Source organism: Petaurus breviceps, unplaced genomic scaffold (genome assembly GCF_028583685.1).
Source record: "Petaurus breviceps papuanus isolate PSGF00001 unplaced genomic scaffold, PetGlider_PUasm1.0 185, whole genome shotgun sequence".
Lineage (NCBI taxonomy): Eukaryota > Metazoa > Chordata > Mammalia > Diprotodontia > Petauridae > Petaurus > Petaurus breviceps.
Genome location: NW_027185797.1, coordinates 16,837,962 through 16,863,192, shown reverse-complemented (window position 1 = coordinate 16,863,192; position 25,231 = coordinate 16,837,962). Strand labels below are relative to the sequence as shown.

The 25,231-nt window shown below is 39.1% G+C and overlaps 1 protein-coding gene across 1 annotated transcript in view; it reads right to left on the bottom strand.

Annotated features, from left to right (window-relative positions):
- Nucleotides 1-25,231, bottom strand: part of RARB (retinoic acid receptor beta) — an 802,273-nt gene that overhangs the window by 653,409 nt on the left and 123,633 nt on the right. Inside the window, exon 3 of the mRNA XM_069088506.1 lies at nt 1,254-1,348. The gene's annotated coding sequence lies outside the window, so the exon portion shown is untranslated. The remainder of the gene's footprint in view (nt 1-1,253; nt 1,349-25,231) is intronic.

The following is a 25,231-nucleotide window of genomic DNA, read 5'->3' as shown; positions in this document are numbered from 1 at the left end:
ATTTCTACCTATAGCCCTCTAAACATACAGCTGTGTGTGATAGCGGCAGATTTCTGCCGACTCCTTTCTGTTTCAGTCCACGAATACAATAAAAAAAAGTCATCTATTCAAACCAAGAGGGGCAAACAAGAAAAGGAAACTGGATGGGAGGGGGGTATAGAACCAAGGCTTGGACTGGACAGGACACACCTCAGATAGAGTCCTGGCTTTCCCTTTTAACCTTGTTTCTTTGCATATTTTGTGGGGGTGGAGCACAAGGGAGGGGGCAATAAGGAAATGTGTCTTTGGTTAGCCTAAGTTAGAACAGGATTCAATCTGATTCCTTTTTTTTAAACCATTGGAGACTAGCAGTGACATATGAGTATTAAGTGACATAATCCCTTTGTTCTAACCCTAAATTTAACAAAGCAATTCAACTCCTGTTCAAACCAGTAACAAAGTAGGAAAGCACTGTGTAGATGAAATTAACCTGATCCAGTCCATTACTGTGCTTTATGAGGAAAATGACAACTCATTAATAAACAGCCACCTTTCCCAAATGCCCACCTTTGGAAAACAGAAGCTAATGGAATCACCATCCAGAAGGAATGTAGACTAATATTATAAGATTGCACAGAACAGTTCCTTAAGCAATTTAGGTCTATAAGGTGCATTTTAGATACACAAACTCTTTCTGCCATATGCCCACTGTGTTTCTTCACTCCAAAATATCATTAGCTTTTAAGTGTTCTCATTTGCTTTTGGAAGCTATTGTAATAAATCTCATTTCTCGACCACTCACTGCAACATCATTCTATGCTATATGACAACTCTTTGAAAAATTTTTTCCAGTGTGTAAATCATCAAGTATCTGAAACTCAGAGATAGGAGTCCCACAAGAGGGATGCTGTGGTTTAAGAAGGCGCGTTTGGCATTTCCATTGAACTGGACACATGTTCCTGACAATATCAAAATGCTTCCTATTTTCAGCTACCAAGTAAATGATGAGTTTTACTAATGCCAAACACAGTAATGTTGTAATGTTAACATGAAAAAATGACAAGCTCTATTGAGAAAGGCACAGAGGGACAACAAAGATTCTCTGCTGATTCCCATACAAGGTATGGGCAAGAACCAAATCCAACTTAATCAAAATAATAAAAGTTCATAGCCTATGATATGATCCCTGGGCAAGTATGTAGCCAAGAAAAAAGAGAGTAATTTGAATTTTCAAAGCTGTAAAAAATGATATATAATCGAGGCGGTACACTTACCAGGAAGACTTGCCAAATAATCTCTGTTATATTAACTCATCCACGGAGCGCATCTTCTATAACTTTCCCAGCTGCACAGCTGGTGTGAGCAGTGTCTGGCAGGGGCAGAAAAACAACGAGAGAAACAACATGAAAGCTAGAAATTGGAGTTTTTTACTCTAGGATGAATTGCTGCTTCATCTCTCCTCTGTTTGGAGAGGAATGTGGGCACAGGAAACCTCACGAGTCCCCATGCAGACAAAAACTCCCAACAATGCTTTTTGGCAAAAGCGCAACTGAGAAAAGCTGTATTATTTATCATTGCACTCTTCAAAGAGAACATCATGGGGAGGCGGTGGGGAGCCTCCTGAACAAAATACAGTTTCCCTCGAGGAAGATTCTATGGATATTAATAATGGGTCCTATTCTCTCCTTAGTGCTCACACTTGTGTCCCATTTTGCTTCTCAGCTCACTCACAGAATTACATCTATTTGTAAAGAGATCTAAAATTTGCAATAACCAGTATGATGCTTTGGTCTTTAATCCAGAGTTAATTTCTTCTCTGTTACAAGAAGATTCATTTTAATCTTCTGCTAACCTACAGGATGAAGATAAAGCAATTATGAAACAATGAGCATAAAAACTCCCACCATTGATTTTTTTTTTTTTTGCTTTCTAACTTTTAAAAAATCTCTCTAGTCAATTATAAAAGAGGGTGTTAAAAATGCAATTATATCCAGAGTGATGTTTACAACCTTCCTTCCAGGGTTTTTACTTCTGGGAATTGAGGAGTAGCAGACTCTCTGAAAGGGCTCAGTCAGAAAAGTGAGGGCTGCTCTGGAAAACTGAGCCTCTCTATCTATGACTGTAACCCTCAGACCTCCCTGTCCCTTCTCTGGGACAGAAATCCTAGCTGAGGAAGTGAATGCTGGATTCAAGGACAAGGTTTCTCAAATTTGGAGCTACCTGGGGATGTATTAATGACATATATCTGGAAACCCCATGAGATTTCAATTTAAATGATTTTGGAAATATCAGTAAACAATGCTAAAGAAAACTAAACTCTTGAATGTTTTAAATAGGACATTTAGAGCAACTTTGTAATGATGTAGGAATGTTTATTCCTAATAACTTCTTTTCTCTTGTCTGTCTCTCCTTCCCTCCTTTTCCCCCTCTCCCCTCTTTTTCCTTCTCTCCTCTCCCTACTCCTCCTCTTCTCTCTCTCTCTCTCTCTCTCTCTCTCTCTCTCTCTCTCTCTCTCTCTCTCTCTCTCTCTCTCTCTCTCTTTCTCTGTCTCTGTCTCTCTCTGTCTCTCTCTCTCTGTCTCTCTGTGTCTCTCTCTCTGTCTCTCTCTCTGTCTCTTTGTCTCTCTCTCTTTCTCTGTCTCTGTCTCTCTCTGTCTCTCTCCCTCTCTCTCTCTGTCTCTCTCTCTCTCTCTCCTCCTCCTCCTCCTCCTCCTCTCTATCTCTCTCATAAAAGTTAGAATGAAACTTTCCTGTTTTATTGATCTTCCTTTCTGATTGCCAGGTATTTTTAAATGAGAGAGGAGAGATGAGTAACTTCACAAGAAAAATTTGGAGCATGGGCCTTAAAAAACAAAATTTTAGGTCAGAAGAAATAACTTTAAGTTATTATGTTCACCTTGGTTTTTGCATATTCCACCTCAAAGGCATGAATTTCATCTTATTTACAAGCCACTTTTTCTCAACAGGTCCTGAGCAATACTTCAATAGACTCTGAAGGACTAAGGAAAGATGCAAGATCAACCTCTGTCTGCTTGAATGACTCACACTAAATGTCAGATATTGCCATAATTTGGGAATTTGTCTTGGTGTGCTTCACATCTCATGGCCACTGTTTCCTACTCTATAAAATTAGGGAATTGAATCAAGTCACCTTCAGCTCTGTGACCCTAGATTCTCTGGGTGACCATGCCTCAGGCTAGTCTCTAACCCTACCTTCCAAGTCACAGACAGGCTCCAATCTGTGTTGCAAAAAAAAATTATACTTATATAGAGAGTAAATATCTGTACATGCACATATACAACATGATTTTGTTAATAATAGCTAGAATTTATATAGTATTAGTTTGAAATGCAATTTTTAAACTCAGGAGTCAGGAAGCAGTGACCCAGCCATGGCCCAAATCTGATCATTCATCTGTTTTTATATTTTTAAAATAGTCATAATAAATAGTAATAAATAATAATAAATAAAATAGTCATTTAAATAGTCAATAAACATTTATTAAGCACTTACTACAAATCAGGCATTGTGCGAAGGCGTGGGGATACAGAAAAAGGTGAAAGACATGTCCTGCCCTCAAGGAACTCACAATTACAATTCTTCTTAGCTCATGGGGCTGTACAAAACCAGGTAGCGACTAGATTTGTCCACCTTAGCATTTCATTCGAACTTCAAAACAACTGTAGGAAGTGGCCTCTATTATTATCCCCATTTTATAGCTGAGAAAATTGAGACAGAGAGAGGTTAAGGGATTTGCCCAGGGTCATACAGCTTTTAGGACAGCTAGTTAGCACAGGAAATGGGTTGGGGATTGGGTGTCTAAAGTCAGAAAAATTATTCATTCTGAGTTCAAATCTATCCACAGACCCTTACTAACTGTGTTACTCTGGGCAAGTCTCTTCACGCTGTTTGCCTCAGCTTCTCTCATCTGTAAAACGAGCTAGAAAAGGAAATGGCAAAACACTCCAGGATCTCTGACAATAAAACCTCATATAGGGTTACAAAGAGTTGGATGTGACTAAAACAATACAACAACAGCAGCCATAAACCAACTAGTGTCTGAGGCAAATTTTGAACGCAGGGTCTCCTAAGTCCAAGTTCAAAGCTTTATCCACAATGGCGTCTAGTTGATATTATGAAAAATGTTACTAATAGATATGGCTCATGGGAATGGATCCCCATTTCCTCGTGGCTTTAAAACTGGAAAGTACCTTTGAGATCATGTCCCATTTTGCAGATGAGAAAACTGAGGTCAAAAGAGAGAAAGCCACACAGGTACTGAGAAGCAAGCTTGGATTTAGACCCAGATCCTCTGATACTATCTCAAGTTTTTCTATATCACTCAGGTCTCCCAGTCCTGTCTTTTCTCACCAGAACTCTTCACATATATTGTGTAGCATACAAAGACACTAAATTATGATTTAATTCCACCTGAGGCTTTCCCCCCTTCATTTAAATGAATTAACCATAGACCTATAGTCATTTATCAAAACCTCTCTTTATTAACATATAATCCTCTTTCCAAATATAATAAATAAATAAATTGATATTTGACTGCATTTCTTTTTTTTTTTTCTAATGATAAGGGACTTGAACCTTGTGGACACTTTGCACAAATGCAAAGAAAATTCTGAGATGAGTGGCTGTGGCCTGTAAAGTCACTGGGGTGATATAAATATTCAAAACTGCAAAGAGATTAGAAGTAGTAAAAATGTCATATTTAAACCACTCTGACCTTCTTAGACGTGTTATTTAAATATAATAGCCATGGAGTCATAGAATGTTAGCACCAGAAGGGACCTTGGAGATCATCTAGGCCAACCTTCTCGTTTTACAGGTGAGGGAAATGAGAAAAGGCCCCTCAAGGCCCAATATGCTGCATATAAATGAGCAGTATCCAAAGGGCGGCAGGTTAGAATCTGTCTCGTGTGCCAATGGCTTGCCAGAACCAGACAGATCCTGGATGTTATTCTCATTTAAAAACTTTGGATGCCACCTCTCTACCTTAGTGTTTCTCCAAAGCTGACTCCAAGGAGCCTGTCCTTCATTTGTTATAGGGCAGGGGGAAAGGCTAATTAAGTGTTCTCAGAACTCAAAGCCGGGAAGGAGCTAGGGATGGGACCTAGCTTTCTTTAATGCATCTGGCTCTAAAGTGGGGACACAATGAAATGAGCCCAAATTCAGAATCAAAGGTTGTAGGTTTAATTCTAACTCTGTCATTAATTACCTGTGTAACACATGCACATCACTTAATTGATGTGGGACTCAGTTTCCTCATCTGAAAAATGAGGGGGGGGGTTGGAGTGGATGCTTTCTGTGGTCCTTCTGGCTCTGGAGACATGATTTTATGATCCTAAAAGTTCATGAAATGCAGTATTTATTCTGAGTTTTGCTGAACTCCTTTGCTGTCATTCAGTGGTTTCAGTTATGTCCTATTCTTTGTGATCCCATTTGGTGTTTTCATGGCAAAGATACTGGACTGGTTTGCCATTTCTTTCTCTAACTCATTTTACAGATGAGGAAACTGAAGCAAACAGGGTTAAGTGACTTGCCCAGGGTCACACAGCTAGTACGTTTCTGAGGCTGAATTTGAACTCATGAACATGAGTCTTCCTAAACCTAGTGCCCTATGCATGGAGCATAGAGCCACCTAGGGGTCCAACCTTTTTCTTGATGAAGATAAAATACAGTTTCTGGACTAATAACCAATTATGGAGAAAGTATTCCTCCTCTCTTATGCTGTTAAACAGGCAGACTTGGTCTCCTCTCTCACCCTATTCCCTACTTATATTTAGTATAGTACAGTGCAAAGGGCATCGGATTCAGAGCCAGAGGGCATGAGTCTCTGACCCTTATGTGCCATGTCATCTAGGTCAGGTGCACCTTCACTGGACCCCATTTTCCTCTTCTATGAAAAGAAGGGGTTCAATTTGATGACCCTGAAGTCTCTACAGTTCTAAGGACATACACTCTCACCTTGAGCTCCCCTGGGTGTCCCAAAACTCTTAGCGCTGTTTTAAGCAATTAAAGCTTAAAATTGCACTGAGATTCAGATCTTTGTGTCCATTCCTTTGCTCTACTAGGGGAGAGCAGTGGGAAGAGACAAGTGTCAGAGAACAGGATGTCGGCCTGTTGTTTCTACGAAGTGGCTTGAGATTGCCTGATTTGCTGTCAGATGACCTGTAAGAATCCCAGTTCTCTGTTACCTGGGTAACCTGGGGCAAGTGACTCTGCCTGCATCTATAAAAGGGAAGTAAGGGGAGAGTCTTTCCAGAGCTAAATCCTTTGACCCTAGAAACCTGTAATCCCATCAAATGAAGGGGAAGATCTAGAATGGTAGACCTCAATGTTCAGGTTTTTTTACATCTCTCTGGTGATAAGGGACAAAAGTGGTATAAGCTATTAGTGGTGAAATATTAATGTGTTAGGCAGTTAGAGGATATGACGGGTAGATTGTTGGACTTGGCATCAGGAAGACCCAAACCTTGACTCAAACACTTACTACCTGTATGGCCCTAGACAAGTCATTTAACTTTTGTCTGCCTCGGTTTTCTCAAATGTGAAATGAGTACTAATAATAGCATCTGCCTCCCAGAAATGAAATACCATATAAAGCACTTTGCAAAATTTAAAGCACTATAGAAATGCTAGTTATTGCTATTTGTTATTAAAATTAAATTGAAATCAAATGATTATTAGTAATAATCATTAAAATTATACAATCATTGAATAAGTTAACAGTTAACTCAACATTAAATATTAATTGATATTAAACTTGTTATTACATTGTTATTTCAGTAAAGCTTGATATGAATATTGTATCATTCGAGGTATTCCCACCAGAAATCCTGGAGTGCAGGAAAATGAGGGTAAAGGTTAATTATTAATCAATATAAAACTACTTGAAGTCACAAAAGCCATGTCCTTAACCAGGCCTGCACCAGCACTGGCTGATTTAGAAAAGAAGTGACCAGGAGGCATAGGCAACAGCAGCACTATTTGGGAGCGCATCTCATCCGTCTTCACCACATTTGACCTCCTCCCCTCCCCCTGCCCTGCTCCAGATCACCAGAGATCCCCTCCCCACACCAATTCCTAACAGCAGCTAATATTAGAACACCATCCTGAAGTGTACTTTCTTTTTTTCTGTAAATACATATTTTTTAACATCTTTTGTTTTTATATAATCTACATTTCCTAAGAGAATTCTTTTCCTCTCCCTTCCTGAGACAGCACAACTAACCAACATATAGAAAAAAGCCTCATTATTTTTTATGCAGCATTCAACACCTCAAATCCCTCACATTTACAAAGAAGCACGGGAGTTGCTGGGGTATACTTTTGATTCCAGTGGTCATCTGGTCTGGAGGCATCAAACACACATACTTTAGGCTGCATGTAGACAGCCAGTAAGTGAAGCCCAAACCAGATTAAAATGTAATTCCTATTTGTTTTAATGCACAGATGTATTAATAAAAGAAGTCAATGTGAAGTCCACAAGGATCCTCATATATGGTTAAGCTCCCCATTTGGGGCTGTTTGACATCATCGGTACAGTCCAACCCATTGCTCCCAAATAATTTCCTTTACAATACATCCAACAATTGGCATCCAGCCTCTGCCTGAAAATTGCCAACAAGAGGGAATGAAAACCTCCCAAAGTGGCCCATGCAATTTTTGACAGCTCTCGTTACCAAGGCCCCCTCCCATCAAGCATAAATTTAATTTATAGCAACATCCAAATTTAGCAAACTGAACAAACATTTATTAAGTGGCTACTGTATGCCAGGCAGTGTTTTAACTTCTTCCCCTTGCTATGGGGTTTTCCTTCTTGGGTAAAATAAACTGTCTGATTTCTCTTAAGCATGATGGTTCTTCAGATACTTAAAAAGTTCTCATATCTCCCTTTATTCTTCTCTAGACCAAACAATCCAGATTCTTTCAAAGGATCCGCATGGGGCATGAACTCAAATCCTTTCACCATCCTTGTTCCTTGCATCTGAACAATTTCTAACTTAGGACTGCACTTTCTAAAATGTGGTGCCTAGAGGTGAATACTCCAGACATGTTTGGCCCAGAGCCAAGTAGACCAGGACTATCATCTCCTTACTCTGGAATATTCCCTTACTGTAGTCTAAGATCACATTCTTTTGTTTCATTTTGTTTTGCTCTCATATTCCACTGTCGACTTTTAGTGAGCCTGAACTCTGCTAAACCCACAAATATTTTTTCAGACAAACTGCTTTCTAAACAAATCTTCCCCAGTTTTGGATTTATGAAGGCGAATTTTTGAACTGCTGTAGGACATAGTAGGGCAGCTAGGTGAAATAATGGATAGAATGCTGAGCTTGGAGTCAGAAAGATCAATCTCCCTGAGTTGAAATCCTACCACAGACATGTACTAGTTGTATGACTCTGGGCAAGTCCCTTCACCCTGTTTACCTCTTATTTCCTCATTTGTAAAATGAGCTGGAAATAGCAAACCACTACAGTATCTTTGCCAAGAACACTCCAAATGGGGTCACAAAGAGTCAGACATGACTGAAATGTCTGAACAAAAGGACATTATATTGATCCCTACTGAATTTTATCAGATTAGATTTGACTCAGTATTCTTGATTATCAAGAACTTTTAAAACCCTGATTTTTTTCACACAGAAAATTAACTAGTCTTCTAAGCTTGGTGTTATTTTTAAATTTAGTAAGAATGTCATCTATATGTATCATCATTCATGTCTTTGAGACAACTATTAAACATATCAGGGTGAGACAAGATACCTGGGGCGCTCCACTAGAGACTTTCTTCTTAACTGACATGGAAAAATCAATGATATCATCATTTAAAAATAATAAAATTTCTTTGAAGTCTTTTGTTTTTTCATCAACTATACTTCCTCATATCTCTCCTCTTCTCCCCAAAAGAACCATTCTATATAACAAATGATTTTTTAAAAAAGAAAAAAAAATATGAAGAAAAAAAGTGGGAAAACTAAGCAATACACTGAAAAACTGAAAATATACACAATGTTCCACACCCATGGACTTCCCACGTCTAAAAGGGAAGGTGGGAAGGTGGTTTCTCCTCTTATTTGAGGCAATGCTTGTTCTTTCTACTTTTGCAACATTCATTTTCTGTATAGGAACAGTTCGTTTTTGTCAGCTACATTGTTGCAGTCGTTGTCTATATTATTTTCTTGGTTCTGCTCACTACACTTTGTATCAATTCACATAACGCTATCCATGCTTCTCTGAATCCCTCCCATCCTTTGTTTCTTACAGCACAATCAAAATTCACTTTTAATTGTACTAATATCTAGGATTGTGCTGGAATTAGCTGATACAAACTCATGAGAGCTGATTGATTTTCAATGTGACCATTTACACCTCTGAAAATAGGCAAACACTACAAACCAGGGCTTAATTTATTTCTTTATTACCTAGATATATGTGGTAGTTCTCAGTGGACCAGAACCACATTAAAATTAAATGTTCTTGGGGAAAAATTAGCAAAATAAAAATATACAATTGAATATAGCTAACATTACCTTTTAAAATTAAGTCAAGGCTTCCAGGGATCCATATTAAGAGGGATCCTTATGTAGAGATTAGTCCTTTAATATTTGAGTTTGATAGCACTTGTCTACACTTCAGGAAGTGATTAGGAAAATTTCAATAATGCAGATTAAACTTAAAAGTATGATTTTCATATATTTTCCTCTAAAGAGCTACTTGTTAAACATTATCAGTACACCCCTGAACACATCTCTCCATCGTTTCTACAATATAGTCAACCACTTTGCTAAAACCTTGGTAAACTACACCTACATGTCTCTTTGTTGAGACAAAACTTCTCATTGACTAATTTCATAATATCCTCTTTCTTTATCTCCTCAAAGTAAATCACAGCAAAATGAACCTAGATTGAGATTCATTTGATTTTGGGAATGTATTAAATTCACATCATCCTTGAAGGGAAAATACTCCCCAGTACTCTTCACAATTGGCAGAATTCAGACACATATTGTTTATGGTATTGAGGCCATCCCATAAGACCCTCCCTCTCCCACTCATCCTTGTAACTCAGAACCATGTAACAGAAAAAGGAGGTGGATGGGAGTATATAGGAACCAGTTTATGGCCCTTGACAGAGTTTTCTCTGTCCTCCCTAAACCACAGACAGCTGTTGTGTTATAATCAGACTTTATTGGCAGTAAATGAACAATTCCACTTACCATTAATTCTATTTTAATGGGCCTGATTCTGTTTTGAATGGGCTAGCATTTTGTTGTGACAGTGTGATGCCCATAAAGAAGAGATAGAAAATTTCAAAACTCATCACTGTTTTGTCTGAATTGAAATACATTGTGATAAGACTGTATTGGGCAAAATGAAGTCAATACCTCTTAAAAAATCATGATGCCATATCTTGTCATTTTTATAAGGCAATGCCATGACTGGTGCACATAATAATGGACATTCAAGTTTAATTTGAATATTAGAGTGTGAGCTCCTGGAGGGCAGACATTATCGTTTGCCCTTCCTCTTTTTTTGGTGATTAAAAGGTACTTAAGGATGTTAGAATGCCTCAGATCAGAGCTATGAACATTACTTCTCATTTTCGGTGCAGATAAGTCAGTGCCTGATATTCAACATCCTCAAGTGATATTATACTGGAGAAACTAGCCCTCACCACAGGGTTCATTTCACTTCCTGCATCTACTCCTTTAATAATCTGTGTCCTTAATTGCAGGATGCCATTTTCAAGCATAAGGTCATTCAGAGGACAGTGAGAAGAACTTCATAGGATGATGCCCAAGGCTCAGTTTTAAGAACTAGGGATACTTAGCCTAGATGATGGAAGACTTGAGTGGGGGAGGGAGGACAGGAATCTGATAGCTGTCTTTAAGGATCTGTGACAGAGGGATCAAAATTGTTCCCTTTTGCTCCAGAGGGAAGGACAAAGAATAAGGAATGGAATATGCAGAGAGACAGGTTTGACACAATATGAGGAAAGACATCCAAATAATTAGAGCTATCTCAAAGGAGAATAGGTTTTCTTGTGAGACAATGGCTTCTCATTTGCTGGAGATCATCAGGCCGAGACTTGGCATCCCTTCGTCAGGGATGTGGCAAAGATGTTTCCTGTTCAGGTGTGGATGGTACTAGATAAGCTCTAAGATCACCTCCAGCCCTCTACTAGACTTATCCCTCCCTTAACTGACTTTCCCTCTTGTTCTTCTGTTTTTATGTTCAATGCAATATGTCTACACCCAATGGGTTTTGTTAGTTGAGTCATTTATGTAGCAATTTAAGGCTTGAAAAGCACTTTACATGTGTTAACTCAGTTGATACTCACAACAACAATAAGGTAAGAGAATCACTATTATTTTCCCATTTTATACATGAAGAAGCTGGGACTGAGAAAGGTTAAAACCCTGTGCCCAGGGGGTCACATAGCTAGGAAGTAGACAGGATTTGAACTTAGGTCTTCCTGACTCCAAGATCGCATGTGGCTCTCTAGGTCCACAAGTGGAGCCCTTTGACTAACTTCAAACTTCACAGAACAAATCCCCCTAATAAAAGGATTTGTTCTATAAAGCTTAGAATCAGTCAAAATGCCACACCTGAGGACCTAGAAGGCCATGTGTGGCCTCAAGGCCACAGGTTCCCCATCCCTGTAATAGACAGTTTGGAATCTATTGTGCGATATAATTGCAATGGAAAGCATGGTGGGCTTGGTAGTACCTGGGTTCAGATCTTCCCTCTGATGTTTCCTACCTATGTGGCCCTTGGCACCTCAGTTCTACTCTACACAAAGTCCTGAGATTGGGGGTGGGCAGGATAAAAAGCTGTATAAGACATGGAGAGTCAATCACTGACCTCAAGTTGCTTAAAATCAGAATGTCTTCTAAGATCATCGAGTTGGAGCAAGAAGAAATCTCCTGGGCAATCTTGCCTATCCAATCCCCTCATTTAAAAGAAGAGGAAACTGAGGTGCTACGAGGTTAGGTGTCTTGCCCAAGGTCACTAAGATACTAAAGCATCAGAGGTGGGACCTGACCCTCATTTCCCTCATCTGTAGAACAAGGTACCAAAGTTCAGTGAGAATTGACAACATGCCCAAGGCCATGTAGGTAGGAGGAGATAGAATTTCCACTTCCCTTGCCCTCAATTCCCTCCAATAATAACTGACATTTGTATAGCTCTGTTAGTTTTGCTAAACTCTTTCCATAAGTTAACTCATTTAATTCTCACAACAACCCTGTAATAATCATCCCCATTTATTGTTGGTATTATCATTCCCATTTTACATATGAAGAAACTGTGATACAACAAGATGAAGTTACTTTTCCAGGGTTATACAGCCAGGAAGTGTTTGAGGCAGGATTGGAACCTCAGGCCCTCAGGACTTCAAGCCCCATGCTCTACCCATTTCCCCACCTGGCTGTCAGCATCTGTAGAAAAGACGCTAATGACAATTTTGCTACCAATTTGAAACAAAGCTGTTTGGAGTAAAACGTCCTATAAAACTTAAGTTAATTCATAAATGTGGTCTGTTATTCTGATCATCTGTGACTTCTAACTTCCTCACCTTCAAGAGCTATGACTGAAACGGTGTGACCGTCATTACTGACACAGCCCCTCAACCACTCAGATCATCTTCAACAGGTACTGGGAGCAAAAGTGATCCCCTTGTAGACAAGCCCCTCAGAACTTAGGGAGGCTAGAACTCAGACAAGGGACATGCAGGTCATCACTGTATGACAGAGGGAAGGAGTGGTCAGAGAAATAGGAGGCTCCTTCCTCATCCCTTTAGTTTCCAACATTAAAAAAAGCACACTGTGAGAGTGAGAAAATGAGAGAGCAGGAGAGTGAGAGAGAGAACCGAAACAGAGGGGGAAAGGAAGGGAAGAGAGAGTTGGAGGGAGAGGTAGCACAAGAGAGAAAAAAGGGGGAGAGAGAGAACAAGACAGACAGAAAGAGAAAAGCAGCAAGAGACATAGAAGAAGGAAGGAAAGAGAGAAAGAGAGAGAAAGAACAAGGGAGAGGGGGGAGAGAGAGAGAGGGAGAGAGATAGCACAAGAAAGAAGAGAGATGGAGAGAGACAGAGGGAGCAAGAAAGAAAGGGAAGAAGGGAAGGGAAGAGAGACAGAGAATAAGAGAGAAAGAAAGTGAAAGAGAGCTGGAGTGGGGGAGAGAGAGGAAGAAGGAGGGAGAAGTGGGGGAGACAGGGAGGTGGGGAGCTCATTTGAGGCTATACCTACATGACAGGAAACAAATATTCTCTTTGTCTATATTTATCCCATTTTTGCAGAGCACAATAAGTATTTCATTGGATTCCCCACCATCTTCCATCAACTACAAGTGAAAACACATTGCAATATGCCAGTATTTCCTCATGCTTGCTATCTCTAATGCATACGGAAATCTGCTTGAAGGATAGGCTGCTTCTGAGGCCCATCCAGTAGCTTAGTGCATGAAAGGAATCCATGATGGGGAGCAGCTCTGGGTGTTCGGGGCTCCCTACCACATGCTCAGGGACAGCACAGCTTTTGGCTGGGGAACCTACGAAGGCCATATGTTCCACTTCTATGGCTCTGGACCTTGGCTGCTCAGATTTGGCTCACATCGGAGCCGTGGCACAAACTCATCCAGCCAAGACCTGCCATCACATATGGCTTTCAGCTCCAATATACGGCTCTGATCAAAGGCAAAAGCCCTGCCACTGAATCCTGCTGGGTGTGGGGGAGCTACGTGGGAACAGATGCCCAAGCACTGACAAACCTTCTAATAGGCCTGTAGATCCAGATAATGTCAGTTGGGGATATCTAAGGTGCTTAGATAAAAAGCCAGCTCTTTGGGAGAAGGACTCAGGTTTAACCTTGATGATGATGATGATGATAACTCATGCTGCCAGAGATTAAAATAATCCACTTTCTAGCATCATACTAACCAACCAATTAATACATATTCATCAAACATTTACAAACATCTGTGTTGGGTTCTAGGGGTACAAATACAAAGAATGCAACGTTCTCTACTCTCAATGAACACACATTCAAATGTTTATTTGATTCATGTTTATAGGAATAACACTGATCATTCACTGAAAAGAAAAAGGTATAGAGGACATGGATAAACAGTTACTGCCCTTGAGGGGCTTGCAGTCTAGCACTTTGTGGGATCAGTGGTCTAGAGCTGGATCTACTCTGACACCCTTATTCTACAGGTGAGGGAACTGAGGCCCAGAGAGATAAGTGATTTCTAAAATCACCAAGTTCAGCACCAGAAGGGCGTTCTGATACCAGAGATAGCACAGCACTCTATTTGTTGGACTTTGTACATAATGAAAACATGTCAAATATAGGTGCTCTTGATAACATATTTAGAGGAGGAAGAAATGACAAAGACCATCAAGCCCAGCAGTTCCCAAAGATTTTGGTCTCAGGGTTCCTCTATACTCTCAAAAATTGACACCCTCAAAGAACTTTTGTTTATGTGATTTATGTCTTGAATATTTTCCATGTTAGAAACTGAAATGGGAAGATTTTTAAAATATTTAGTAACTCATTGAAAAATAATAATAGATTCACATGTTAACAGAAATACCATTTTAATGGAAATACCTATATTTTTCAAAAAAAAAATTACAAAGAAGAGTGGCATGTTTTCACATACTTTTTGCAAATCTTTTTAATGTCTGGCTTAATAGGAAACAGCTGTATTCTCATATCTGTTTTTGCATTCAATATGCTGTGATATGCTGTTTTAGATGAAGTACAAAAAGAAAATCCAGACTCACCTAGACATGTAGCTGGAAAAGACAAGAGTGTTTCAATAGGGGCTGCTAAGTGGCTCAGTGGATAGAGTACTTGTCCTGGAGTTAGGAAAACATGAGTTCAAATCCAACCTCAGATACTGTGTGACCCTGAGCAAGTCACTTACCCCTGTTTGCCTCAGTTTCCTCATCTGAAAATGAGCTGGAGAAGGAAATGGCAAACTACTCCCATATTTTTGCCACGAAAACCCCAAATGAGGTCACAAAGAATTGTACATGACTGAAAGGACTGAACAACAATTTTAATAGGCAAAAGATATCTTAATGTCACTATGAAGATACAGTTTTGACCTTGCAGACCCTCTGAAAGATCCTGGTTAACCTCAGTAGTATTCAAACCAACTTTGAAAACAACTGATAGAGTTTATCCCTCTTATTCTAGAGATGAGGAAATCATTGAATTTTAGAGCTAGGAGTAGGCTCAGAAACTCCTGATTGCAATGTTATGGCTTGCCTTTATATAACTCCATGAACTGTTTCTATAAATTTCATCAATCAGCAAAGATTTATTTGGCATATCCGGTTCTCGTGACATTTGCCCATATAAATATCTCGAATCTTACGGCTTCTTTAGGAAGGCTTAGTTATATCTCATCATTTCCAAATTTGACACATCATCACAACAGCATTTCATTCACTTACAACTGAAAATGTTTCTTATTACAACACATGCATCATTTTGAGAGCCCGCCTCATAATTACTAAGCTGTTAACATGATTTTCCCTGGGGCTGAAAAACAAATTTGGGGTTAGACCTTTCTTGCCTTGGTAATTTGCCCAAACTTTTGGCATGAGGTTAACCATGGTATAAGAGATTAAGCAGGAAGGATCCTTAGAGGTCACCTAGTCCACCCCCTTTATTTTACCAAGGGGAGGTCAAAGCCAAAGGAACTTAAATGACCTGGTTAATGTCACACAGACAGTAGGTGACAGCGTTAAAGAATTTGAACCCACGCTGTAGGATAATTGATTCAGAAGGGGCTTTCTAGGTCAAGCAGCCCAGCTCTATTTTGCAGATGAAGAAAATGAACCCCAGAGAGCTAAGTGAATCTCTCAAGGTCACACAGGTAGAAGGAGGCAGAGCCAGGAATTGAATCAAGGTCTTTTAACCATTTCATACTGGAGAAGAGAAGACTCGAGGAAAACAGAAGCTGTGTTCAGGCATTGAAATGGGAGAGAAAGATTAAACTTTTTCTCTTTGGTCCCAGAGGACCAATGGGCAGGGTCACAAAGAAGCAAATTTCAGTTTGATGGAAGGGAAAAAATTTCCTCACAGTAAGAGCTGAAGTATAAAGGACTGCCTCAAAAGATGGTGGGCTCCTCGATTTTAGAGGTCTTTGGGCAGAGAGCAGATGACTGCTTGTTGGCCATGTTATGGTGGGGATTCCTTACATGTTCTTCTATTTGCATCCCTAGCACATGGTAAGTACTTAAGCAACCTTCCTTCCCTCCTTCCAAACCAGGTGGACAATGAGGTCCTTTTTGGATCTCAATTTCAGTGATTTATAACTGTTTCCACCACATAACATTCTCTGCTTCCAAATCCAATGCTTTCCCCATAATTGTATTTTTAATGAGTCTCACTTCCATAGCCGGTCAGCTCCCCTCTCTCTTTCCTCTTGTCCACTTTTGTTGTCATTTAGTTGCTTCGGTCACATCCAGCTGACTCTTGGTGACCCCATTTGGGGTTTTTTGGAAAAGATACTGGAGTGGTTTGTCACTTCCTTCTTCAGTTCATTTTACAGATAAGGAAACTGAGGCAAATAGGTTGAAGTGATTTGCTCAGGGTCACATAGCTACTAAATGTCTGAGGCCAAATTTGAACTCAGGTCTTTCTGACTCCAAGTCTAGCATCACCAAACTGTCCCACTTGTTCACTTACCCCTATAAATTTTCCAAGTCTTCTTACTAATTCTTTACATCTTGCTCTCAGCAGGATATTACCTATCACTACTAAGTCCTTAGCTGGTTATGTGACTTTTCTCTCTCCCTTACAGTTAGTATTTGAATTTTAATAGGGGGCTCTTAAAGATGGATATTTTCAAAGTTCCAAGGAAGGCAACCCTTCTGATGAGGTTGAGGCATTTGGGTAGAGTATATTCTTCCCCTTTCCCCTGCCAATTACATATAGTAATTGTGCCAAAGGTAAACAAAAAACTGAAGCCAAAAGGAAACTTTTAAACATGAAGAATCAGCAGTTTTATGAGGAAAGGGGACGCATAATATACTTTCTGCCCCAGGGGCCTCATCTGCTATTGGCAATATCCTCATCCATTCATTGTCTCCCTCATTCAAAGCCTTGGCCCAACAGTGACATATACCAGGAGTCTGGATATATAGAGCTGGGATGTTTGGAGGCTCAAGAACAGTTCAGAAGAGAAGATTGGGATGGGGCGGCCAGGTAGCACAGCGAGTAAGAGCACCGGCTCCAGTGTCAGGATGACCTGGGGATCGAATCTAGGCTCAGACACTTAGCACCCACCCAGAAACACCTGGCCGTGTAACCTTGAGCAAGTTACTCAGGGTGGCCAGGTGGCTCAGTGAGTTAGAGCACGGGCTCCAGTGTTGGGATAACCTGGGATCAAATCTGGGCTCAGATACTCAGCACCACACCCAGAAATAACTGGCTGGGTAAGCTTGAGCAAGTTACTTAACACCGATTGCTTTAAAAAAAAAAAAAGAAGAGAAGATTGGGAAGGAAAAGAGTGTGGTTTCTTTCAATGCTACTTAAGGAGAAGAGGGTATCATAGCAATTAAGGAATATTGATTAGTTGATTGTTTGACCAACTTATTTCAAGTATTTCTTCTGTGTGATGGAAGAGAGGGGGTATGATGGAAATGTGCCAGATATTTGAATTCTCTTGCATTTATTCTTTTTATCTTGTAAAATGAAGGGTTTGCAAGAGATAATCCTTAAGGTTCTTAGAGGTTCATTTTAGTATTTTCATGCACTTTTTCTCTCCTCCCTCTCCTTTCCCCTTTCTTCCCTGCTTGTCTTCTCCTCTCTTCTACTCTCTTGGACTCAACTATGATTTTTTTTTTGACAGATCTTGGTACTGAGCCTTTTTTTTAACTTCAAAGAAATCAGGTAATTTATTGGTAAAGTTTGGTAAAAAGTGTAAGTTTTGAACACTACACATCAAACATCAACCCATCAAGAAGGAAACGGGCCAGACAACCCAGAAGGGCAACTTCCTCCTTCATTATAGATTACTCCCAGTCTTTGGCAAACTCCAGCCCCCAATCACCATCTGCCTAACTCGATGTCCTGTCAGCATCTCAAACTCAATATGTCTAAAAGAGAACCAGTTATAGATTTCTCTCTTCCTAACTTCTCTGAGCTACCCCACCCCACCCCCACCAATTGCATTCCTCTCCCTATGCCTGCTATAAATTCATTCCCTGCTAGCTCACAGAATCCCTTATTTCCTTCAAAGGTGTTACTCACATGAACTTCCTTTTGTTGCTCAGTCATTTTTCAGTAGGATCTCAGACTTTGTGACCCCTTTTGGGGTTTTCTTGGCAAAGATACTGGTATGGTTTGCCATTTCCTTCTCCAGCTCATTTTACAGATGAGCAAACTGAGGCAGACAGGGTTAAATGACTTGCCCAGGGTCACACAGCCAGTAAGTGTCTGAAGCTAGGTTTGAACTCATGAAGATGAGCCTTCTTGGCTCCAAGCCTGGTGTCTATCTACCACAGCTGGGTGGTGCTTCCTATAGGAAGCCTATCCTGATCTTCTGAGGTGTTAGTACCCACTTCCCCCAAATGACTTACTTCTCCATGTACATGCTGTTACTCCCCACCCCAATAGCATGTATGACCCTTGAGTGTCACTGAGGGCAGGAACTGTCTCATTTTTTTTCTCTGTAACTCCAACACCTGGTTGCAGAGTCTAGCACATAAAGGTGCTTAATAAATGTTTATTGAATGAATAAAACATAGAAATTGGCCTTTATGTAGGTGCACACAAAATAATACTGCTGATATAAAATTCTATGAATGAAGATACCTCAGATAATTTGGCTGTTACCATTTTTAAGACAGATGATATTCAAATCCATAAATATGAGAATATTAAATATCTCCAAAAGAAAAAATAATCACCCCAGTCCACCAGGGTACTGTTTCCATTCACTCATCTTTATTCAGGAATGGTTTTATCCCTCATGATACAAAGTAGCAGTGATTTTCTTCTGTGTAGAAACTCTCTTCACCAATGCATATCATAGACCACCAATGACTTCCCTTGATAAGCCCCAGTGAATTGGTTGTGGATCCAAGAAGTGCCTTCCCCAGGGTCACACTAGTAGTAACTATAGTCTTCCTGTCTTGAGCCTAGAACTCCATGATGCCCAGCTGGCTCTCTTTTGCTCTTCCTAGCCCCTCCTAAATTCTAATCATAGTTTGGCCTACTTATTCATTCATTTTCCCACCACATATCCTCAGAAAATGGCCAGCAGGTTTTCTGAGAAGTAGAAAGGAAATTCCCTACGTTAAGCTCATTCTTACCCCCTATATAACCTTAACTCTGCATGCTAGAACAGTTCCTTAACCTTTGTGTGTCTCATGGACCCTTCTGGAAGTCTGATAAAGCCTGAGGATCCCCTCTCAGAATAACATTTTTAAATGCATAAAATAAAATATGCAGGTTACAAAGAAAACCAGTTCTATTGAGATACAGTTTGTTGACCCCAGGATAAGAAGTTCTTCTGATACTAGTGGTCAGCATGGGACACTAACTTGATACCACCGTCTTATAGATCAAAAATTTAATCATCCAAATCGAGCTTTCCTACTACAGACTGTAGAATAAAAAGAAAGAGAGGGAAAAATTGCACATATAAGGTTTTTAAAATAATGGGCCCATAATTGTTGGTAGATCTCAATGGATTTCGTACATCACTAATTATACTGCATTACTGTCAAATGAATTCTTTTAGCATGATTAATGTTATTATGCCAAATCCCAAATTAATTCACAATGAGGATCTTAAAGTCTCAGCAATGCTTTAAAAAGAAGAGGGGGGGAAGACAAATTAAGCCAGGCCCATTATAGTGAAATACTCAGAGGTTTGCTATCTAAGCAGTTCAAATATATTCCCAGAATTAACCTATAAATTTGCAGCTCCTCCTTATTCACAGGGCTGTTCCCATCTTCTGCTTGGGTCTCAGAAGCATTTCTGTCTATCCCAACATCAGCAAAAAGTCTTGTCATTTAACACCCTCAGCACATAGACCCAATAATCACAGGCAGCCTTAGGATCAATTTCCAAGATCTCTTCCCATATAGGATGCCTTACATATACAATTCCTGGATCATATGTATGACATATGAAACACATTTTTAATATTTATCCTATTTGATTCTCCCAAATGTACTTAGACAAAGCAGAAGGGGATAGTCTAATCCTTCCCCATCTGACTGGTGACAAAAGAGAACAGGTGAGAGTCAATGACCCCAGGGATGCTGAGTACAGAGTACACAAAATCTTTCCTAGAAGGTTTCTGGAGAGGGGAAAGAGGGTTCCTACCCAAGCTAGCTTCCATCTGTTTTCTCAAATTCTGATGAAGCATGCAAATGACAAGTGAAACTGAAGGTGATATTGATATGATAAAACTATATTCAGGACTAACAATGTACATTATGGCCTTTGAACTCAGAATAGTTTAATCCAACATGGTGATTGCTGCTTGAGCACCAGATACCCAAAAAGTGATCACCTTTATCTTTGGAGTAAGTGGTCAGGGGTAGGGAAAGAGGGCCTTTCGAGCAATATCCAGATGTGCATCTAATTTAGGGAAAATTGATTCAGTAAAGCCAATTTCACAAAAGACCTGACATTATCTCAGTTCAGATGATAGATCTTGGGTCATTTTACATGCATGATTCCAGCAATGAGAAGAGTAAGACTTCTTTTATAAGCTAAAGAGGGCATCTAAAGCTCAAATCTCTAGGCAGAATCTCCATCATAGGTTGAATGCTTCACTGAAGATGGTATCATAAACTTGAGACACCACAGGGATGGAAGAGATCCCCCCAAAGCCTTTGATTTCTTCCTTATACTATTCTCAAATTACATGGTACAACAGTGGTAAAAACCCACTCAGGAATATGGTACAGAAATTGGGAAGAAGCAATATGTTATAGAGGAGAGAGGGCTGTTCTTTGAATCACAAAGATCTGGGTTTATGTCCTGCCTCTATCACAAAATAGTGCCGTGACTCTGAGCAAGACATTTAACTCTTTGGTGCCCCATGCAGCTCTCTCTGTTCATAAATTACAAATAAATTGCCAATCTAGATCAATACATGGTGTTTCGTGCCAGGAATCACCCACACAAAAATAAACCAAAAGACTGGAGTAAGGCAACAGAAAACACATTGGGTGAGGAATTGGGAGTCCTGGGATTGCTATGGATCGACTTTGTGACTGTGGCCAAGTTTCTCCGTGTTTCTTCACATGTAAAGTGCTTTGGGGACGTTTTATTAGAGGAGGCCTGATTTCAGATGGATCATGGAAGGTAGAAAGGAGGGACACTTGAGGCAGGATAAACAGTGGAAAAAAATGGTTACAAACTTGCTGTATACTGTATAGTGGAGGAGAGAGTGGAGGAGCAGAATGTTAAGGAAATCAAAGGACAAAAGGTTGCAGAGTCTCTTGGGCATCTGGTTAAAGCGTTCAAAGACATATAGATAATAGGGAATCATTAAGTATTCTTGAGCTGGAGAGAGCATGGTCAAGGCACAGTTGTAAAGTGGAGAGATAATTTGACTAGACATCAGGAGAACCAACATGCTAAAAGTGAAGATATATTTGAAAGAAGTAGGAAAGAAAATGTCATCTTTAAGAGGTTGCAAGATGCCTATGGTCCATACCAGTAGTAAATATCTGATGTTAGCTTCAAATCATGAATTAAATTCAAGCAGACCAATCTTTCCATCAAGTCATACTCTACACTTCCAAAGATTACAGCAGCAGATTTATTCTATTTAAGACAAAGTTTTTCAAGGACTTTGTTACATTCATTGTTTATATGCAAATTAACCCAGCTACTTGTAAAATTATAGCAAGCCCAGCAGGACCTCTTCTTGAAAACACTTGGTTAACAGTTATTTCAATATTAGTTGTATTTGAAAGTGGAAGAAACCAAATTTCTCTTAGAGGAGTCTATAATTAAGACCTTGCAGTACTAAGGCTGCCTTCTCTGTACTCAGTTATATTGTGTTGTTTCTACTGTTAAAAAATTATACTTCAGTCTCTCAACATGACCTCATTGATGTTGACATTCTTTCCAAAGATGCTAATCACAATTCACTATTGATACCCAACATATGACATTGTTGTCCATCTCTCTAGTCAATATTCCACGAGATGGCTAATTCAACATATTGGGGGCTTCCCCTTTGTTAGTCCACAGGAAAAAAATAAAGGAGAAAAGATTTGTTGTTGTTCAGTCATTTAAGTAGTATTCAACTCTTTGCGACTCCATTTGGGGTTTTCTGGGAAAAGATGCTGGAATGGCTTGCCATTTCCTTCTCCAGCTCATTTTATAGAAAACTAAGGCAAACTGAGTTAAGCGACTTATACAGCTAGTGTCTGAGGTTGGATTTGAACTTAGGTCTTCCTAACTCCAGGTCTTGTACTCTATCCATTGTGCTGCCTAGCTGCCCTAGAAAATATATTATATAGTTATTCATGAACAGGAACCATCCACCAATTATCTGATCACCCTCACATATGACACTTTTCTCTTCTCGTACCACTCCTCCCCGGTGACATCCTTTCCATCACTCCACTTATGCATTTTAATATGTTGCAACCTATTTATGCCCCACAGGTACCTCTCCATTGCCCTTTAGGAAACCCACAACATTAACTCAGTCACAGCAACACAAAAAAGTATATTATCATTGAAAAAATGTAATCCCTCAGCTGACATTTTCTTTCCTACTTCTTTCAAACATATCTTTGCTTTTAGCATGTTGGTTCTCCTGATGTCTAGTCAAATGCTCTCTCCACTTTACTAATTAAGTGGGTACAATATCCATATACTTTGACCCAAATATCACAGGATAAAAAAGGAACTATATTCACCCACATATTTATAGCAAAATACTTTGTAATAACAAGAAGCTTGAAAAATTATAGATGGTCATCAACAGTGATATGGCTAAACAAATTGTGATACATAGATGTAATGGAATATTACTATGATGTTAGAAATTAGAACTATGAAGAATTCAGAAAAGCCTGGGAAGATTTATGGGAACTAATGTAAAGTGAAATTAGCAGAGAATCAGGAAAGTAATACATGTAGTAGGTACAGTAATGAAGAAAAAATCCCCAAAGGCAATGACAAAAATCCAAACTGAATCTTGTACAGTTAAAATGACCAAATTTGGCCCTACAAAAAAGGGGGATAAATCAGAGCACACTTGGATCCCTTCTTTGCAAAGGTAAAGGACTATGGGTATATAACATGATGGACTTGGTTGCTGTTGGTTAATTTTGCTGAAATGCTTTTCCCCCTCCTTGCATTTTTTTGTGTTAGGGGATGGATATCTGGATAGGGCAGAGAGATATTGGAATTGAAGCTGATTTTATACACACAGACATATGCATGTGTGTGTGTATATATGTGTGTGTGCTTATATGTGTGTGTGTGTATCAACAAAACAATAAGATACACCTTGAAATGTTTCCTATTTCAATGGATGAAAGAATGAAAACATTAAAATTAAAAATGGAGAAATCAATCAGGGGAACATATTAGGTACATAATATATGGAAAGAAACCAGGTAGCCTAGTTTTCAATAACTACAAAGACCCCATCCACTGGGATAAGGATTCAGTATTTGATTTTAAAAATGCCAGGAAAATTGGACAGTGGCATAGAAAGAAATAGATTTAGACCATCTCACACCTTATACCAAGATAAGTTCTAAATGGATATACAACCTAGATAAAAAGGGTTACATCATGAACAAATTAGAGGAACATGGGAAAAAATAATTATCAGATCTAGGGGCAGAAGAAAAGTTCATTACCGAGCATGGGATGGAGAAGATCACAGGAGATAAAATGGATAATCTGATTATTAAAAGTATTTCTCCAAAAGATCCAATAAAGCTAAAACCAAAAGAGAAACAACTGAGAAAAATCTTTGCAATAAGTTTCTTCGCTAGAGGTCTAATTTCCTACATGTATGCAACTGATTGAAATTTACAAGAACCTTTCCTTAATTGATAAATGTTCTAATGATATAACTGGGTAATTCACAAGGGAAGAAAGACTATGTTTGGAAAAGGCTATGTATATATAGAAAAAAATCAGTAATAATTTGAGAAATGCAAATTAAAACAACTCTGAAGTTCTACTTCATGCCTATTTGATTGGCAAAACTGACCCACAAAAAGGCTATTACAAATGTTGGTGGCATTGTGTCCAGCCATGTCAGAAAGCTATTTGAAATTCCAAATACTAAATTATTTTTGAGAATACCCCAAAATGTACAAAAAGAGTACAGCTAAATCATGACAGGGCCTATTCCCTCAGGAGATAAGAGATGTAAAAAAAGTTAAAATGGTTATTTTGCTTTTTTGGGGGTGGCAAAAAGACCCTTGGAAATAAGTAGATGACCATAAACCAGAAAAAATTTTGAAGAAATTGTTATATATGAATGTGATAGAAAACTGTTATGCTTTAAGAAATAGGGCGGCCAAGTGGCGCAGTGAGTAAAGTGCTGGCCCCCAAATCGGGAGGACCTGAATTCGGTTCTGGCCTCAGACACTTAACACCCACACAAAAAAATTAGCTGTGTAACCTTGGGCAAGTTACTTAACCCCAATTGCCCTCCAACAGGTAAAAAAATATAAGAAAAAGGCAATTTCAGAGAGACATGGGAAGATTTATATTAACTGATTCAGAGGGAAGTGAGAATAACACTAGCAGGAATACTATAAAAGCGAACAGATTTGAAAGATATAAGAACTCTGACCAATGAAATTACTGTCCATGATCTCAAAAGATAGGTTATAAAGCCTGCTATTAATCTGATAGAATCAGGGTACAGAATGAAATATGAATATTTTGGATGTAGCCAATGTAGTAATTTGCATTTGCCTTATCATGCATATTTGTTTTAAAGAATTTGTTTTTTTTTCTTTTTGGTTTTGGTCCAAAAGGATAAGAGGTAAAAGGGAGACAAAGTAGATTTCTGTTAATTTTTTTTAAAAAATCAAATTTAACTTAAAAAATCAAATGTATAACAGGTAACACTGCTTATCTAGAGGTCAGATTTTAGACCATTCCAACTATATTGAACCTAACAAAAGGGCCCTTTTGTGATCCTCTGTAATGTTCTGTTGATTATCTCCATTTTATCCTGTATGTACTTGTTTGCATAGTG